Consider the following 6,484-nt stretch of genomic DNA (forward strand, 5'->3'; position numbering starts at 1 on the left):
CTGAAAATTCAAATTTCCCGCCAAAACCTGTCATTGGAGGAGAGGAGCAGATGGAGGCGGGAAATGGGGAGGGGCCTGAAATGTCCCCCCAACCTGAAAGTAATGAGGAGAAGGCCATGCAGGCGGAAGGCGGAGCTACATTAAATGATGAGGAAATGGAAAGTAGTGAGGATGCCACCCTCCCCGATGCCCAGCTTGCAAAGAGGCCAGCATCAGAGTTGTCTCCTGACATATCCATAGTCATGGAGAAGAGGGGTAGGCTGGGCAACTTCTCAGAACATTCATCTGAGGAGGAACCCAGAGTCTTCCCCTCCGACTCACCCAATGAGGTCTCTTTTCTGAACATAGCTCTGCAATCAACCCCAAAGGACTTGATGTTAAACAAAACTTTGCAACAGAGGCCAACACCTAGAGTCCGGAAGGGGAATGACGCTCAACCCCCTCCTCTCCAACCATTGGAGTTGAAGGAAGAGCTTCATTCACAAGAAATAACTTGACCTTTCAGCCCATCCTTGGTGGTATTGCCTTTTAGTTACTTGTTTTTAATACCTCTATAAGTTTAAACCTGTTGTTTTTAAACCTGTTGTTTTTAATCATACTCATGGCTCTCACCTTCTCAACAATCAATGTTAGAAGTGTGAAGTCGCGAGTTAGAGCCCAGAGTATTTTATCCTTTTTAAGTTCTGTACAGTCAGACTTGTTTTTACTACAGGAATGTGCCCTCCCATTTTTAAAAAGTTACACCCGGTGGCAGGAGTTGTGGCCACGACCGTCCATATGGAGCGGCTCAAATGAAAACAAAAACGACGGTGTGGCCATTTTAATAAACAACCCACATATTTTAGTTGAGGGGAGCACCGTGGTGAGAGAGGGACGAGCACTCTTAGCAAATCTGACTTTTAACGGACAGGTTTTTAACCTCTTAAACATTTATGGTTTTAATGACAAACACGACAGGTACGACTTTTTAGAGGAACTGCAGCCCCACATGTTAGGAAGAACACCTTTAATCATTGGGGGGGATTTTAACTGTGTTTTAACTAGAAAAGACAGAAAAAGGACCGGACAAGATTTTAAGGTTGACAAGACATCGCTTTTATTACAGAGAATCGTTAGGGATTTTAAACTAGTGGACTGTTTTAGAAGCATGCATCCTGGAGAGGAGGGCTACACCTGGGTCAGTGATGATAGCTCTAAGGCCTCTCGCATTGACTACTTCTTCACGAGGGATTGTGCCCTTATCGATGCTAGATTGTCACCGGTTTTCTTTTCCGATCACTTCCTTCTGTCCTGCACGCTCTCACTCCCTATAGGTGCGACGACCGGGAGAGGTCTGTGGAAGCTCAACCGCTCCCTGCTGGAAGACCAGGCTCTGGTCGGCCAGTACCGGGAGCGGTACCGCGAGTGGCAGACCCTCCAAGACCTGTACAAAACACGAGCACAGTGGTGGGAGATGGTGAAAGGTAGGACCCGGACTTTCTTCAGACAAGCAGGAAAAAACAAAAAGAAGAAAGAACAGAGACGCATGATGGGGCTGCAGAAACGACTGCATAGGTATTATATTTTAAACCAACAGGGAATGGATTTTAATAAAGAAATAAGAGAAGTAAAGAAAGAAATGAGCATTTTAGCAGAAATAAAAAGCAAGGGAGTTATTTTAAGAAGTAGAGAGAGAGAAATAGAAGAAGGAGAAAAATGCACAAGATACTTTTTCAAGAAAATAATAAGTAATCCAAGTTTTATATCTGAATTAAAGGCAGAAAATGGAAACATAGTATCAAACATAGAAGAAAAGAAAAAAGTGATTGAAAAATTTTATGAAGAATTATACACAGAAAATACAGTTAAAGAAAATATAAATGAAATTTTGGACTTTCTTGAAAAAAGTTTAAAAGAAACTAGTTTTTTAGAGCAGGATTTTACTCCTTTAGAGCTTTTTAATTCACTGAAGAGTTTTAAAAGAGGAAAATCTCCTGGCTCAGACGGACTCCCTTTAGAATTTTATTTAACCTTTTGGGACATTTTAGCACCTGATTTAATTATCCTTTTTAATGATTTTAGCAAATTAGACACACTTCCAGATAGTTTTAAAACAGGAATAGTTACACTTTTATATAAGGACAAAGACAAAAGAGATCTTAAAAACTGGCGACCAATCACCCTTTTAAACGTTGATTGTAAACTTTTTAGTAAACTTTTAGCAGCCAGGATGCGCCGAGTGCTAGGGGATCTAATCCACCCGGATCAAGCCTGCGCAGTGCCGGGAAGGAGGATCACGGACAGCCTCGTACTGATCCGAGACACCATCTGTTTTGCGAGAGACAGAAACATTCGGCTGATAGTCCTAAACCTAGATTTTGAAAAAGCGTTTGATCGGGTCTCGCACCAGTACCTTTTCCAGGTACTGCAAAAAATGGGTTTTCCTGGGAGGTTCGTAGCGTGGGTGGGACTGCTTTATCGAGACATCTCCAGCAGATTCATGGTTAACGGGTTTCTGACAAAAGCAGTGAAAGTGAACTGCGGTGTCCGTCAGGGTTGTCCGTTATCTGCCCTTCTCTACGTGACCTGCATCGAGCCGCTCGCGCAGATCTTGAGAAGGGACCCATTGATCTCAGGTATAACTATACCGGGGAGTGGAGGGCAGGTGGGGAAATGTCTTTTATATATGGATGATTTTAACATTTTATGTACAGATCTTTTATCAATAGACAGAGTGTTCCAATTAACAGACTGGTTCGGCAAGGCGTCAGGGTCTAAATTAAATAAAGAAAAAACAAAAGCACAATTTTACGGACCATGGAAAAATAATGAGAAAATAGGACTTCAGTTTCAGGTGACCCAGGAAGACCAGAAAATTTTAGGAGTTAAATTTGATAAAAATGGCGAAGGAAAATCAAACTGGACAGAAATAACACGAAGAGTAAAACAAAGAATAGGCTTCTGGACAATGAGAAACCTAACAATAGAAGGAAAGATTTTAATAATCAAAGCAGTGATTTTACCAGTGTTTTTACTAACCAGTTCTGTTTTTATTCCCCCCAGGAGAGTGATTTTAGAGCTGCAACGGGACATTTTTTATTTTATCTGGGACTCTAAATGGGAAAGAATAAAACGTGAAATTATGACAAAACCCAAAGAAAAAGGAGGGAAAGGAGTCCCAGATCTGTACCTGTTTTTAGGCAGCCATTACACCAGCACTCACTTTAAACAAGCCATGAATATGTCCAAGAACACAAAAACAAATGCAATGAATAGATTCTGGTTCGGATCATACCTGAGAAAACTGAAACTTTTAAAGAGTGATTTTAGAAAACCAGTAGCTTTCAACCTCCCAACGGCATACGCTTTTATACAGAAATTTTTACAGCATTTTAAGCTGGAAGGAGAGGAGATCAGGATTTTAACAAACCATCGTTTTATTATCTCTTTTGTGCAGGACCGGGAGCCAGTGACTCCAGTGCGCGGCCTCCAGTTTGGGGACGCCATTACAGTTTGGCGCAATGTGGGCCATCCCGTCCTTTCAAACGGACTCCAGGACCTGTCTTGGATGGTGGCTCATGAGATCCTCCCGGTCAGAGCCGTTATGCACTCCCGCGGCATGTCGGCGACATCCATCTGCCCCCAACCCGGTTGTGGCGCGCCGGAGTCGGTGAGGCACCTGCTGTGGGAGTGCAGCGCTGCCAGGGACCTGTGGGCAAAGGCCGGCTCCTTGCAATTCCCATACTTGCCAGCAAGGGAGGTCCTCGATATGCAGCTAATGCTGTACGGGGTGAGCCACCAGAAGTTTGGAAAGAAGGACTTCGCAGAGATGTGGCTCACCCTCGCCACCATCAAAGACGCCATATGGACCTCCAGAAACCTGCTGGTAAGCAGGCGCAGGCAGATGCCCCCCGTGGCTGTGATCCGAATGGCGGCAGCAAGAAGACAAACCATTGCGGCTGCAGGTGGCACGCCAAGGACACAGCCACAAAGAAGAATCGCCTGCGCCTCCATGGACGAAGGAGCCGGAGCTACACTGACGAAGGTCCCAGCAGCGGCGGCCTGGCCCTCCGGGTGAGGCAGGAGGGAAGGAGCAGCAGGGGGGGTTTTCTCCTCTGAGCACCAAACGCCGTTTGGAAGGACGGGACGGCCCCGAACTTTGTAAAGAGTCACCCTGGTCCTGCTCAAATTTTTAACATAGAGAGTTTGGTTTTAACTTCCTTGTTCTTAACTTCTTTTAGCTGAAAAATGTGACAATTTGTATTTTACTTAAAAAGAAAGTTTCTGTATAAAAGCGATATGTTATAAAATGTTCTAAGAAAAAATAAAACATTTTTCGAAAGAAAAAAATCTGTTCTTATCAGTTTAATATCTGATATGTCCCCTATCCGGGGACCATATATTAAATTGCTTTTTGGAATAGGGAGATGGAACAAGGGCTTGCTCTGTCCACTCTACGCATCAGCCTAGTATTGCAGCACTTCTAGGATTGGTGCACTTCACGTTTATGTAAAAAGGCAGCTCCAGGTCACTGTGAGAATCAGGTTTTATTAGTGTTTCTCAAGTCAATGTGATGTGTTGTGGTCCCTGAGGACCCCATAAAAACTTTAGTCCTTCAATCATTACCATAATGGTAAACTCAACAGTTGGTTCGGGACACAACGATACCTCATTCAATTATATGAACTGGAGAGTATCTTTTCTGCAAGTTTTATCAAGACCCGATCAAAGGGAAGCATAGGTAGGCATGTGGTGTCAGCTCACAGCAAAACGGTCACATCGGAAACACATTGCTACTGTATCCTGTATAAACAGGCGGGTTATTTGAGCTCTGGTGGCTTACGGCCATACTCGGGCCTGGTCAGTACTTGGATGGGAGACCGCCTGGGAATACCTGGTGCTGTAAGCTTTTTGGCCCCATCAAGGTTCCAAATCAGGGATCCGAGACTCCGCAAATTTTCAAAGTCATGCTGCCATACCAGGGGCCCAGAAAGCCTGCAGGCGTGTACTACTTGGTTTTGTCCATGGGGGAGGGGTGCTTAAGAGTGTTCCCAAGGGACCTCCTGGAGGTGCAGGTTCTATATCAGGGATCCGAGAGCCCTCAACTTTTCGAAGTCATGCTGCCATACCAGGGGCCCAGACAGCCTAAAGGCATGTACTGCGTGGTTTGGTCCGTGGGTTGGTGTTTAAGAGTGGGCCCACAGGACCTCCCGGAGGTGCAGGTTCCTGGAGGAGGTCAAGTGGTGGTTGTTGACCCGGAGGGAAGTGTGTTTTTCTGGGGAGGAGAGTTGGAGGTTGTCAGACCGGATATAGTGGATCTTGCAGAGAGGGGGAGCAGTGGGGCCGATGATGAGGCTCTCTGCTCGGAAGACCAGTGGGGAATCCTTTGGTACTTGGATGGGAGACCACCTTGAAATACCTGGTGCTGTAAGCTTTTTGGCCTCATCAAGGTTCCACATCAGGGATCACAGAGCCCTCAAATTTTCGAAGTCATGCTGCCATACCAGGGGCCCAGACAGCCTGCAGGCGTGTACTGCATGGTTTAGTCCGTGGGGGGGTGTTTAAGAGTGGGCCCGCAGGACCTCCTGGAGGTGCAGGTTCCATGTCAGGGATCCGAGAGCGCTCAAATTTTTTTAAGTCATGCTGCCATACTAGGCGCCCAGACAGCCTGCAGGTGTGTACTGCTTGGTTTAGGCCGTGGGGGGGTGCTTAAGACTGGGCCCACAGGACCTCCTGGAGGTGCAGGTTCCCGGAGGAGGTCTAGTGGTGGTTGTTGGCCCGGAGGAGAGTTGGAGGTTGTCACCCCGGATGTGGTCGATCATGCAGAGAGGGGGAGCGGCTGTGCCGATAATGAGGCTCTCTGCTGGGCAGAGCAGTGGGGAATCCACTCGCCCCTGAAGGTCTAGAAAAAGGCGCCAGGGTGCTGGGGCTCCACACAGAGTGTGCAGGCCTTCTGCAGGAGCATCCCTGTTAAAATCAAGTCCAAAATCTGCTGTTTGCCGGAAGAACCATCATTTTTGTTGGAGTAGGGGACGGGAAGCCACTTGGTTGGCCCATAAAGACGCAGCATGTTCAAAATAGACCCCGCTACCTGCCTAGGGCTTAAAAAGGGGGTCTCTTTGAGCTCAGGATGCAGATTTATGGGCCATCAATTTTTTGCCTAAAATTTAGGGACATGGCATCCAATTCACTCAGTTTACGCAACTTAACATGGACCGATTGGGACCAAAATCTGAACAAACCATTTTCACATGGTCACCAATGAGCCAGAACAGGCTTTGGGTTGAGAATCTGATGGCTGGACATTTTCAGGTTCCCACATATGCAACAAGTTTCCCAAAACGCCAGCAAGCCATTAAGGACACGTTGTGACAATTGAATTGTGGGGTCATTTTCGGTGCGCTTAAAGACTAGCCCTGTGTATGCATTCGAAGCATTTTGTCAAGGCTTTCACAAGGATGCGGGTGCTGAAGAAGGCATGTCACTAAGTGCCTCAAAGCCTGAG

At 46.3% G+C, this 6,484-nt stretch overlaps 1 pseudogene; it reads left to right on the top strand.

Annotated features, from left to right (window-relative positions):
* The first annotated feature begins 4,308 nt into the window (after window positions 1–4,308).
* On the top strand, window positions 4,309–4,482 carry LOC119781783 (annotated as a pseudogene).
* Window positions 4,483–6,484: the final 2,002 nt, after the last annotated feature.

This window comes from Cyprinodon tularosa, unplaced genomic scaffold (genome assembly GCF_016077235.1).
Source record: "Cyprinodon tularosa strain WSP-4 unplaced genomic scaffold, ASM1607723v1 ctg1812, whole genome shotgun sequence".
In the NCBI taxonomy this organism is placed as follows: Eukaryota; Metazoa; Chordata; class Actinopteri; order Cyprinodontiformes; family Cyprinodontidae; genus Cyprinodon; species Cyprinodon tularosa.